The 13,531-nt window shown below is 42.7% G+C and overlaps 1 long non-coding RNA gene across 1 annotated transcript in view; it reads right to left on the bottom strand.

Moving 5' to 3' along the window:
* Positions 1–1,168: 1,168 nt before the first annotated feature.
* LOC130266284 (uncharacterized) overlaps positions 1,169–13,531 on the bottom strand; it is a 74,656-nt gene continuing 62,293 nt past the window's right edge. The window contains exons 3-4 of the long non-coding RNA XR_008842813.1: positions 6,375–6,442; positions 1,169–5,693 (exon numbers count right to left, since the gene is read on the bottom strand). This is a non-coding gene — a long non-coding RNA (uncharacterized LOC130266284). The remainder of the gene's footprint in view (positions 5,694–6,374; positions 6,443–13,531) is intronic.

Below are 13,531 nucleotides of genomic sequence, written 5' to 3'. Positions count from 1 at the left end.
CCATTAAAGCTTCTCTCTGGAGCCTCTTGTGTAAAAATTCACGAGGTGCAATTCCCCAATCACTATAACCGATTTCAAATGGTGCTAGAAATTATTATTGACTCTGAACACCAAAAGAAATCAGTCATCCTCTAAAGGGGTTATGGAGATCTGCAAGGATGAAGAGTTACAGCATTTCACACTGGAGAATCCCCAAATCCTTGATATAATTCTTATCAAAGCACTGGTGAGAAAACAAAGGTTTAGACAGTGAAAAATTTCAAAATCAACCATTAGGTACACACATTTTTAATACAGTAAAATACTTCAAAAATACAATCTTGAAACACTTCTCCAGATTTCAGCAGACTTGACAATATGACCAATTCTCAATGGTCTAATTCTCAGTTGCTGGCCATTTCCACCAACCTGCATGCTGGCAAGTCCTGTCACACAAAATAAATGACACATCCTGATCTGCCAGACATGCCACAACAAAAATGCAGGAGGGATGCAAACAGCATCCAGAACTCCCAGTGCCTCCATGCAGAATTACCTGTTTCAAACTCTACTGTCTGTCTTGTATGATACATGCACAAAGTACTGACAAGTGTGATGAAGTGGCAAGAAAAACAGATCTAGGTAAGGATGAAAACAGGTTTTGAAAAAACCTAAAAATTTAGAGCACATGTAGTTCCTTATTCCTCATCATGTTGTATCAACTAGCTGTAGTTGTTTTTACTAGCTGGGGCATTAAAATCAACATTCTCAGTACTGAGTTACAATTCTGTATTTTACTTTTTTTGTCTTGTTTTTGGCTCAAAACCTTCTTGGGCTCTGAAGTTGTTGCTCACCACTTACAAATATTATAAACATGATAACAGCAGAATTTCTGCCTTTGAAATCACTCTTTGCATTGCTCTCCCAGGGGACACCTGGGCCACAGAACCCCTGAGTCCCTCTGAGGGACTTTGGTGGTGCAGGTTAACTGGAATGGCAGAACCACACAAGGAAGATCTTGACTTTCTCTTCTTTTCCTCTGAGGCTCCCGAGGGTCCATTTCCCTGATGAAGGCAGGCATTCTTCCTCCAAGAACACTGATTTCAAATGGTGCTAGACAATGAATAGTTAAATCTAAACCACCATATGAAACCAGCTTCCTGAGGGAGCTTGAGTCTAGCTGGGAGGATATTCCTGTAACAATAAATTGGAAATGCCACAGAAGAATACCTAGCCACGTCGGGTTTTTATTTTTCCTGTTAAACAGTTGATGCCTTTTTCTTTTTCTTACCCTTGATTTTGGTTTGAGTCACTCAAATGCTCACTTCTGTTTTCTATTACAGTGCTACCAACAGCAAGAGAATTGCTTGCAGCAGTGTCACTCAGAGGAATTTTGTTAGTCAAGCTTGAACAACATGTACAAGGCTTTAACAAGGAATGAAGGACCTTCATCCTGCCTGTGCTGCTGTCTTCTGTTAACACATTCTGTCTGCTGAGCTCTGCCCACAGCATGACTACATCCAGACACACCAGGCAAGGGCAGCACTGCTGAAAAGTCATTCTTGCGACAGCAAAACATGTAAGATGGTACCAAATCTTCATTTTAACAGCAGCAGCACAAAGATCAGCGTGTGAAAGAAGTTGCACATCAGTGACTGAAAGCTGAATATTCATCCCAAAGGTCATGCACAGAGCCTGGACACTTGCCCACCTGTCAGCTAGCTCTGCCTGAGATGGGATTTGCAAATTAGGGGAAAAGTGTGTCTCCAAACATAACGGTAAGGACTGAGTTGATTATGGTCTAGTTAGACCTGGCACTCAGCACCTGGAGCCAGCACAGCTTCCAAGAAATCTGACAGAGGGCTCTTTCCTGGAAATCTGCTACTGAAGTGTGTTCTAGACAATTTACTCCCTTTCAAACAGATTTTTTTTTTTTTTTTTCATAACCTCTCTGCAGCTCCTCATCTCAGCTGGCAGAACAAACATCAAGCACATCTGCAGAATGATGTCGAGCAAGTCTTGAGTGTTTGCACAGCCCCACTCTCAGGGACAGGTTCTGGGAAGCACTCAGGTACATCACAGCCTCTCAGGAAGGAACAAAACCACACTGGGCAGTGGCACAGAAGGCACCACAAAGTGTCTGCATGGCAGAGGGAGGCACAACAATACCACATGCCCCATCTGGTGCAGAACAACAGTTTTAAGGAAAACAACCCATCAGAGCAGGCTGGGCCTCCACAAGCAGGCAGTTCCTGCAGTTACTGGAAGAGCTGTCACCACGCCAGGCCACATCAGCACTGGATTTACTGTGCAGCTTTTCTGCCCAGAAAGTGGCTGTGTGGAGCAGAGCAGGCAGGAAGCAGCAGGAGCTGTGCCCGTGTCCCTGGGCTCTGCCCTGAGCCTGCAGCTGCCTGGGAATCTTCCACAAAACACTACAGCTACAATAAAGCTGCTTTAAAGTGCAGGAAAAACCAACTCTTTTTCTTTCCTTCAGCCATGCAGAATTTTGCCTTGCTGCAGTGTTTTCAAGAAGAGTGAAGCATCTTTGTTTTTTCCCTCCTGCAGTTTGTCACACTCAGGTGTGATCCATACCTGCTTCTGAAAGCCCTGCTGAAAGATGATTTTAGCTCATTAGAACCACAGAACTACTGAGGTTGGAGATTAATTGAGTCCAACCTTTGACTTAATACCACCACTCTCACTAAACCATATCATGAAGTGCCAGGCCCTCTTGTTTTTTGAACACTTCCAGGGATGGTGACTCCACCACTGCCCTCAGCCTGTTTCAATGCTTAACCACTCTCTCACTGAGGAAATTTTTCCTAAAATCCAACCTGAACCTCTGCTGGTGAAACCTGAGGATGTCTGCCACTGTCCTGTCACTTGTTACCTGGGAGAAGAGGCTGATTCCCACCTCACCACAATCTTCTCCCCTCCCCTTCTCTCAGGGAAATGTTGGTCTTCAGGTAAATAAGGTCTTCCCTGAGTCTCCTTTTCAACCCTCAGCCAGTCCTTGTAGAACTGACATTCCAGACCCTAAGCCACCATCCAAGATGAACCCATCTGTACAGTCCTGAGGACAGGCAAATATTCTCCATCTACTCTTCAGGGGGCAGAAAACCATGTTCAAAAAATAATTACACCTGTTCCTCAAGTTTCATCACCTGCTGACATGCACCTCTCTCTTCATTTACCCCAAGGAAAACAAATCCAACCAGCTCAGGCTAGGAATCCAACTGCTGGAGAGGGAAATCAAGCCAGTGTGGACAGTTCTCAGAAGGGCATCTGTCAGCAGCATGGCTAACACACTCCTCCCCAAGAAAATCTTCATGAGAAAAGCCCAAGAAACCTGAGATCCATCTGTGAAACCAGGACAGCAGGGGCACTTCACAATTTTCTCCCCTGGACAAAGCTAATTCCTGCTGCAGCTTCTTTTCCATGCAGTTGCATCCATGACATCCATGGATTTGAAGCTGAGGTCCAGCTGCATGGCTCTGCCTCTGCCACTTAGGATGGTGGCTATCCAGAGAGCAAATTCTGCCATTTAGTATCATTTGCACTTTTGAAGAAAGCATCTTTCAAAACTTGTAATAACTCTGTGTGTTTCTAGAATAGGCTAATGAGAAACGTGCTCACACCAGGGCTGTAAACTGTCGTTTCCAAATTGGAAAACCAAATGAACTGCAGATAGAGAGCTATTGTGCTGCTCCAAGATGCCTCCTTCTAATTAGGTGCTGGGAGTTTTAGAACATTTTCAAATCTTGGACTGTTCCATCCTTCCCAGATTTAATGATCAGAAGAGCTGAGGGCAATTTCCTTGGTGAACTGGGAAGAAGAAGAACAGAGGAGTTAATGTCTTCACATTTGCAAGTAAGAACTTGGGAAACAGGAAAGAACAAACTCACAATTCAATGACTTAGATAAAAACTGTAGATGGAAGAGCATCTGATTACACTTAGGTTTCTGCAGTTACAAATTAAATGTTCTGTAATCCTCCAGAGAAAATTATGGCAATGACATGTCAGTGACTTTAAGCTCTAATCTTACAAGCTTCATAATTCATGTTTTTATTTGACATTGATGGGATCACTTGAATGAGTAAAGTTTTGTCTGCAATTAAAGCACTGCAAGAACAAAGTTTATGAAGGCTTTGTTTTGCTGTTGAATAATTTTAGTGATTTACAGGTAGTTTAGCTGCATTTAAACACTTACTAGGGAACCCTCTCTCTTCCAAGGATGAACTCCTGCAGAATTCCTGCACTTGGAATGACATGAGAACTATCTGTGACTCCAAGTGACAACTGTGGACACTTTATCCCATTAATCAGGGACAATCACAGAGAACATGCACTGGGTGCGACTTGGAAAGACTTCCATGATTCTGTACAGGAAATTCATTAAAAAATGAGTCCTACTGCTTCCTTTCCATGCCTTGCCATAACAGGAGCTGTGAAAATGGATTTTGTTAGAGCTGCACTCATGACAGCTTTACGATCCATCTGAAAGGCAGAGCCAGCCTGGAATCTGCAGACAATGGCCTGTGAGAACATCACATCTGACAAACTGCTCAACTTGCTGCAACTTTTTAAATCCCTTTTTTTTTAAATAATAAAATGTGGAGCCAAGGGAAGATGACAGAGTGACAAGTCTGCAGAAAGGCTCTGTCTGTACCATGGGAAGGGACTGTGTGAACTTCTCACTTAATGTCTGGCCATGGATCTCATTTATGAGCTGCTGCAGACATCCCATGGCATGATGGAGATGGAGGAGCCACTGAGAAATTATCTGTCAACTGAAAAACCAATTAATACTAACTGCAGTGAGAAAGAACTGTCTACCCAGATAGAAACTGGGATTGTGAAGTCAGTTACAGATGTCTTTAAGGGATTTTTTTTTTTTTTTGGTCATTTTCAACTTGAACTTAAACCACAGCTATTGGGGAAAAGCTGCTTCATCTTTTCTTTTTCTGCACCATCAATCCCCCAGCGTTTTCACCACCAGCTTAATGAATTCCAACTATCAAGAGAGCTCATCCGCTCTGTAATTTGTCTTTTTTTGTTCCCTTCACTAAACAAGCAGGAAAAATGTTTTTAATTTGCAAGGCTGAATAAATACCTACTGTGTTTGCCAAGACTTTATTGACATTCATGGTTGTCCACAAAGCTGACTGACTTCTCACAGAGATGGTTTATCTCCTCAAGTAAAAAAAAATAAACCTGCCCTAACAAGGAGATGTTAATCTTCCTTAATAAAATAAATGAAAAGCAGCAGTTCAATAAATAATCCTGTGGCTAGTCAAAGCCCTTCATTCAGGATATGGTCCCAGAGCAGATTTTTGTTGACAGCAAGATCACACAGCACTGGGACACCCTCCAGTGCTCACTGCTGCCTCTGATGCTGCACTTTTTGTCACCTTCAGCAGCACCAATACGACTGCCTGTGGGCCATGAAATTCATTCAAATGATTCTAATACAAAGAACAAAAAATGAAACGTTTCTTTTCTTGACCGAGTTATTTTCAGTCATCTGGTTTTCCACACAGTCAGGGAAGAGCACTGCATTGCTGCTGAGCTGGAAATGGATGGCTGGGAGTGGGCAGAAACTGATTAAGCTGGCACTAGCAAAAGACATGAACTGTGGAATTACACCTTGGATAGCATCAAATCCCATCTCTCTTGCTCAGCTGGTCATGAGGAGTTGAGATGAGTTTCAGCCTGCAAGGAAACACAGTTCTTGAACTTTCACACAAAAATCAATACATTGAACTCTCAGCTTCTTACTCAAGTTTTACTGGATTTTTACTCAAGGCTCAAACCTTCCCCACAGGCCTATTTGCCTGAATTTTCCCATTTGAATTTCTCTCACTGAGCAATTCTGTCAACTTAAAATGAGCAACGTGCAAGAAACAATCAAAGCCTCCACAGCTGGAATTTAAAATCATCAGAAGGTCTGTGATGGATTGATACAAACAGTAAGCAAAAAAAAAAAAAAAAAAAAGCATTTGGGTCATTTGGGAGGAAAATAATGACAAAGCTGTACTGAAAAGATTCCTACACTGATGACAGTACTTCACATTCCTTCCTGTGCTTTGTTCAGCTGCACTGAGAAGTGCTATGAAGTCAAGAGATCTGGGGAACATTCCTCTGGAACAGGCAAAGTGCCTTCAAATGAAGGCAATTATTTCCCACCAGTGAAATATCCAATTTACCCATTATGCAAGCACACCATGCATTTATCTTTGTGCTTACAAAGCTCCTCAAAGCTTAGAGCAGGAAAGGCCTGATGGCTCCAAGGTATTTACAACAGCTGATACAGATGTGCTGTACCTGAGAAAAATCAGCCTCTACACCATGTACAGCTTTATTTGTGTACTTCTGTAACAATTCACTACTCACAGGTTTGTCCTCAGAATCTGGAAGAAGAAAACCCCAGAGCTGTTTGAATTACTCCCCTCTGCGTTGTTCTGCAAAGAGATGAATTAAAACACAACTTGAGAATCATTTTTCTTCTCCTCCAGGTTTTACACAGATTGTACTTGTGTGAGCTCACTCACAGTCAGAACAGGAAATCGAGGTGTGCCACTAACCCATCACTAAATACAGGCATCATGTTCCCTATGGAAAGAGTAATTTTGGATTAGAGCTCACCAAAAATTCACCAGAAAAAATCTGCTTTGTTTCATAACAGAATGTGTGTGTAGGCACTCCCTGTGAGATGTATCCAAAGATACACCCAAGCCTCCTGGTAGAATCCCTGGAGCTGCAGTCCACTTGTGCACTGACTGTGGCAGTGGTGCCACAGGGAAGTAATTCTTTCTGGAGGCAGAATCCATAAAGAGCAGGTGCCAGAGAATCACCTGCTGCACAGAGCAACATCCCTGACGTAAAAGTTGTCTCAGATTTACTCTGAACTCTGTTTTGAAACCTCATCAGGCTGATTTTGGGGATTAGCAGGGAAGGAAATCCTAAAAATATAAAAGCAGGCTTAGCAAGCTGGGGGAAAGGCAGTAAGATGTTTTTGTGACAAAGGCTTCAGGATATGAATTATGCATTACCAAAAACTGACTTCAGTCTGGATGGGAGGAGGGAGATTTCTGTGCATCCAAATCCCAGTACAACGGGCACAAGCTGCTCTGCAGGGAATTACATACATCCTGTACAAACATTATCCATTTGGGAATCTCACTCTCCTTTCTGCCTGAGCATTATTTTGTGCTAATTGTGAGAATCTGAGGCAGAAAACCACAAATAACCTGCGAAATCCTTGGAAGCAGTCTCCATATAATTCAGAGGGGGCTACTGAAACCATAAGGAAGCAGGAACAGTCTGGCTTCAGCCTCCCTCTATTTCTGTCCACATTCCCACCCTGTGCCCATCACCATAGCAGCTGACTGCTCCTTCTGCAAAACACCAGCCTTTGGGGCAGCAGAAGCAGGAACATAGTGTTGTTGATTTTTTTGTTTTTTTTTTTTTCCCCAAATGGATCACCATTTGCTGGATAAAAGCAGCTGATGTTGTGTTTTAGAAATTGGACAGGACAGCCATAATAAAAAACGTAATTCCTGTTGATTGCTGAGGTATGTTAATGAGGATATGATAATGAAGCAGCAACCCACAACAGAACTCACTGCTGATTGTCCATGTCTTAGATTATAAAAACACTTATTTTCATTGCCACTGCTGCCTTACACATTTAAAATTATCTCAGTGGGGTCTGGGAGAAAAACAATGGCCATTAAGAATAAAACACAAAAACATTTCCTCATCTTAAAATAGTTCTTCTGACTTACAGCTTTTGGGACCTAAGAGCAACGAGCATCATTTTTAGCAACCACCCTGGCACTGTGGCTGTTATGTAAGTTGCAGTAGAAGCTCTAATCCCACCCCTGAGCAGAAATGCCCCTGTCATGAAGCACTCCAAAGCCACACCTGCTGTTTGTACCCTTGGAGCTGGACCACAGCCACTTGTGTCCCTACCAAGTGAGCTCTCAAAACCAGGCACCCGCTCACGCCTCTGCTTATCTCAAGCACTGGGTTAATTTGTGCTGCTCCACACATCATCATGGCACTTTGGCTGTCAGAGCATGCAAAGTGACCTGGAAGGAATTGCTCTTGTATCTCTAAAAAATAACAAAAAAACCAGCACAAAAACATTTATTAGTCTGTGTTTCTATTTTTTTTGTCTGATATAACACAAAGTCAGACAGCTCCACCATTACCCAAGAGGAAGTGAAATTAAAATTATCACACAGAAAGAAGATAACAATTAAGAAAGATAGGAAGTTCAATCAGACCACTTCAAGTTTTAACCTCAGGTTAATTCCCACGCCTCAGGAACTCACTGCAGAGGACATTTCAGTCAAAGACAAATATTCTGTACTCCTCCCATCACGTATGACACTGCAAAAAAACCCTGAAACCCAAGCCAGGAATATTTTCAGAGTGAACTAAGGCACTTCAGAACCCTTCCTTGTTATGCTGAAGAAGCAAAGAAGCTTGATGGGGCACTGAGCAGCCTGGGACAGTGGGAGGTTGGAACTGGATGGTCTTGAAGGTCCCTTCCAATCCAAATCATTGTGTGATTCTGTGAAGCACAAATCAGTATTTTTTAAATCTATTCACTTCCTACATTCTGCTGCTGCACAGTGACAAATACATATGCCAAATACATTTATATACTACATGCTTCATAGCAGGAAAAATAACCAGCGCAGAGATCTTACTCCATCAATGTACTGGAAACAGAAATTATTTACCTTTCAATTTGCACAGATTTATAAGCAGGTTTTCCCTCAAACAAGATGTTCTTCCTCTGGCATATGCAAGATGCCCTCTTGAGATCAGCACCTGGAATTTATAGAATTGCTTGTTTAAATGCGTGTTTGCATTTCCACTTCAGCTTCCCTTCATGAAATGCAGAGAAGTCACACAATTATGGTAAAAATAAAGATTTTAGGGATTGATCAATGCCCTGTTAGCCATGCTAGGGACTGGAAGATCCAGGAGATGAGAGGGATCTTTACTGAGCAAGGATCATCTCGATAAACTGGTGAGGATCTTGCAGTGCTGGAATCAATTAAATCCGCACAACCATGCACAGCTTAGAGTATTTACTGATCCTTACTCCTGAACCCCTTTTACTACTCAGTTTGTGCATGTGACTTCTGTGACAGGACAGTCACATCATGAGGATAAAAGCAGACATTGTGCTTCAATAATGAACACTGATGCTGGCACACGCCATGGAAATTACAGAGCTAATCAGGCAACACAATGCTCCATGTATTGAACACAGCCAGGCAAGGGATGGGAAAAGGGGCTGTTGGATTCTGAAAATAAATTTGTTTTTGCTTTGATCTACAACATCCATTAAACAACTTTAGTTGCACTAGAAAAATATATTCCTGCTCATCAGAACATATAACGTACACATATCCAAATTACTTGTGATTTTTTCAGTCTCCTCCCTACAACTGGCTCCATCTTTTAAAGCTACGAACAAGGTCAGCATCTCAAAACTGGAGCACTAAAGGATGGATGAAGTTCTGATTTTTTTTGTGACCTGAGAAACTCAGTTTTGTGCAGTAGGTATTTACCTTCCCAGTGGTTTCCAAGGAAGGAAACTAGTGTAGCAGGACAGAATCCCTGCCATGGATCAAAACACTCTCATCTAGAGGCTTCATATAAAACAGAGTAAAATGAGCTTGGTGTCTAGTTTACTGCCTGAGGCAAGAAAGAGAGACATTAAGAAAGGAGAAAGTATAAGGAATAATAAGACAATAAAACCTGATATAAAGGCAGATTAACAGCCTTTCTACTGTAGACATCATAGGAAGATAAAAGTTTTAAAATAGAGGCTTAAATACAAAGGTGTTTTTGTGGCATTTACAGAGGGTTGGCAGGGAGAAAGCTCCTTTCTGTTGACACAGAACTGAGCTGCAGGAGATTGCTATCAATCCACGTGCACAAGCCACACAAACATCCTGCAAGGAAAACAAGATGCACACAGGTGCAGGTCTGGAACTTGACTACAGAGAATAATCAAATTCATTTCTACAGTGGAAATCTGGGAAGAGAGAAGATGCAGAATGTGCACACAGAGAACATAACATCACAGTGTACATTAAAAATATGATTAAGAAATACCACAAAACCCCCAGAATCAGGGTCATCCAGTCAGGATGGGATGTCAAATGGAAAAATTATTGATGCTGCTGAAAGTTTGACCAGGGTAAAAAAGGAAGGATGAAGAACTAGTGTTAATATTTGGTTAAGAAAAAGCAACTAGAAACATCAAAGTCTGGAAGTGGTGTAGGATGGAACCACAGAGGTGAACCCTCAACTGTAAATGACTGGTATGACTCCCTAATTCTAAAAATGTGGCCATTACTGAACTAAGTAAAAATAAACCTAAAAAAACCCTTATGATTCAGTCAATGAGAGATTTCACTGTTTATTCTGCCAGCATTCAAGTTCTCCTGTTTGTAACAGACATATTAAGTTAATTCATCAATTACTAAATGAGTTCAGTTAGTTCACAGCGTGTAATTAATTTATTCTCCTGTGTTAACAGGCACATCCTAATGTCACTTTGTCACTATTTTGCAAATTCAATTTAATTTACTAGACACAACGAGAAAAAAGGAATTTTGAAGGCAGAAAATAAAACTGCAGCAAAGACAGGCGCAGAACCTATGGAGATAATGTACAACACAAATAGCATCTGGCAGCAAGGTCCTTTCCCTGCCCAGAAGGGCTGACTGTTCTGAATTAACTTTTTTTGTGGTTGGAACAGGTCTGGGATGTTGGGTGCAGGAATGTGGCAGCTGCCAGCCCATGGTGATGTCCCCACAGCCATTTCCCTGCAGCTGGACTGACTTGTCACACCTCTCACCCCTTCCAGTTCTCTGCAAACAGTTTCATCAAGAGATCTCTTTTTTCATGGAACTACTCTGAATTTCTTTGTGGTTTTAACAGTGGCCAAGGAAATTCACTCAAGAGGAAATTCACTCCCCATAACTCCTACTGTAGCCACTGTGAAGGTTAAAAGGATTAAATGGCTGAAGTGATGACTGGGATAATAAAGTATGTGCTGTGTAACGCCAGCTGCACACGACAGAGTAAAGCTTTAGAAAAAAACAGAAGAGGTAAGTCTCTAAATATAAAACCTGATGGTCCCTTGAACATATCTGCACTCCAGAGTCCATGTGTAAGGCAGGAGCTGGGAGGAGAGCTCTGGATGGGTGTTGGGATGCAGGTGTCAGGCAGCACCTGCAGCAGAGCCAAGGTGGGAGCAACCCCTTCCAGCACAGAGGGAAAACAGCACTGGATGCACCCTCAGCCAAGGAGAGAGTCCAGCTGAAACATCATCACAGTAATGGACTGCAATTACAGCCTCATTAACAGGAAAATTTAAGTTAGGTTTCCATCAGAAACAAGCCATAAATTTGTTCCAGGGCTGGAGCTCTGGGAAGACCAGTCCTGTTCTGTGGGTGATGCAGCACCAGGCAGGGTGTGGCTGTCCACAGTGTCCCCTGCAGCCATCAGCCACGTGGCCTGTCTCAGTTCTGCCTGGGTTTTGGCAGGATTTAGGTGCCTGGGCTCTGGAGTGATAGAACTTTCTATTCAGTAGCTGCTGTGGCATCAGCATGTGCTGTACCCAGTCAAAGGTGTCCCAGCTGGTGTTAGAGAACCCACTCCTCACTTAAGACTTTTCTACAGTCAAAAAGCAGGCTAAACACCACTTAGTGCCCTGGAAGAGCCTGAAATCCACCAAAATCCATGCCAGCACCAGAGCCCTTTCCAGAACAAGGCTGCACAGAGGCCCTGGTGGTCACCATCTCCCACTGGACACGGAAGCACCACCTGAAAAGCAGGAGAGACCTTCTCTCTGTGCCTGTTCAGCCTTCACCTTCACACCCCCTGGAAAACTGGAGCAGCACAGATGCAAAATGTGAGACTGAACACATCTCTGCACGGTTTGTGTGGCTCCTGGTACCCAACAGGCTGTTCCACATGGAGCTTCCCTGTGCTCCCTGCCAGGCACACACAACCTCAGGGCAGCTGATGCCCAAATCCCTGCCTAGTATATCACAAACAACATCCCTTTAAAGTCTCTCTCTCTACAGTGCTTATTCTGATTCCAGTATTACATGACACCCATACCCCTGCCACCTTCTCAACACTCAAGGGTCCCCCAAGCCTTTTCAGTCTCATTCTGTCCAATTTTGGTGGAAATGGGGCTCTGCCCCGTGATTCAGGACTTTTTGGCATCCCATGTAGGAAGCATTTCCTAATTCTGGCCCAGGCAGCTGAGTTCCACACCCAAGGGCAAAAATCCAGCATGGATAGAATAAGCTGGGCATCTATATAAGCTTTAAAAGCTCAGTACTGGATATTTCCAAAGGGGGTGTATGTTTCATGTACAGGGGGACACAGCTAAGCACCATTTTGATCTGAAGTTTAAAAAACACAACCCTTCCTGAACTAATTCTGCATCTATATGGAAAACTGGTGATATTCTTGATGAAAATTGAATAATTAAAAGAATTTTTAAAGTGCTTAAAAACACAGTAATAGAGAGAAGACAAAACTGATTCAGACTAAGCACAGCACTGCAGTGAGACAAGGAATGATGATTATGTTTGAGGTGCTGTAGCAGAACTGCTACAACAGTTTGCTAATTCTATTACTAATCCTTACATCACACTTTCCAGACTCCTTAAGGATATTCCTCTTAATAGCCTCAGCTTTATCAGCATTTTTTGGCAAAAGGAGTTACAGTAACTTCAGCTACAAGGGAATAATTGTATCGGGGGTTGGTGAGGAATATTCCCTTGCATTTCCAGACTGCAGCAGCACTCTCCTTACTGTGCTCTCTACAATACCTAACTGGAACAACTCTCATCCTGCCCGCAGGGACATGAAAGTTGAATTAGGTTTCCAGTTAAGGTGAGGATAATGTGTGCCTTGTGTGGATATGACAAGATAGGCTAAACCAGCTAAAATAACTGAAGTAAAAATGCAAACTGCACTGCCCTGCACTGTAAAATACCATACAGATCTACAAAACAATGCAGACTCAAAGCAAGAAGTCAGAAGTCTGACAGACCATAGGAATACAAATTATGAAAGCATGAAAATTCATTTAAAGCTGTACAATCAAGCCCACACCACAAATACTTCTTTTCCTTCTCTTTAAATACAATAGCCCTCACTTCATGTGTCAATATTAATATAATCATTGCCCATGGGTACAAACCTCTTCCTTTAAACACCCCAGTCTCAGGTATTTTCAGATGCAAAGGAATGGAGGGGAAGGATTGGCAACTATGCCCCAATCAAACCTGTGGTTTTTTTCTGCCCAAACCCATAGTCCTGTATCCTGAAAGACAGATGCTGAGCCTATCTGCTGCATCACTTCCCTGAATCCCTGCCAGCTCTATCTGCTCTCTGAAATCCCCTGGGGAGATTTCCAACACACCGTGAGCCCTGCACAGCCCCGCCTCCGACCCTTCCTCTTAGGGACTCCTGAGCAATGGGTTTTATCTCAT

The sequence above is a fragment of the Oenanthe melanoleuca genome, unplaced genomic scaffold (genome assembly GCF_029582105.1).
Source record: "Oenanthe melanoleuca isolate GR-GAL-2019-014 unplaced genomic scaffold, OMel1.0 S010, whole genome shotgun sequence".
Lineage (NCBI taxonomy): Eukaryota > Metazoa > Chordata > Aves > Passeriformes > Muscicapidae > Oenanthe > Oenanthe melanoleuca.
The sequence above is the reverse complement of the archived record's forward strand: the minus strand, read 5'-3'. Positions and strand labels throughout refer to the sequence as shown.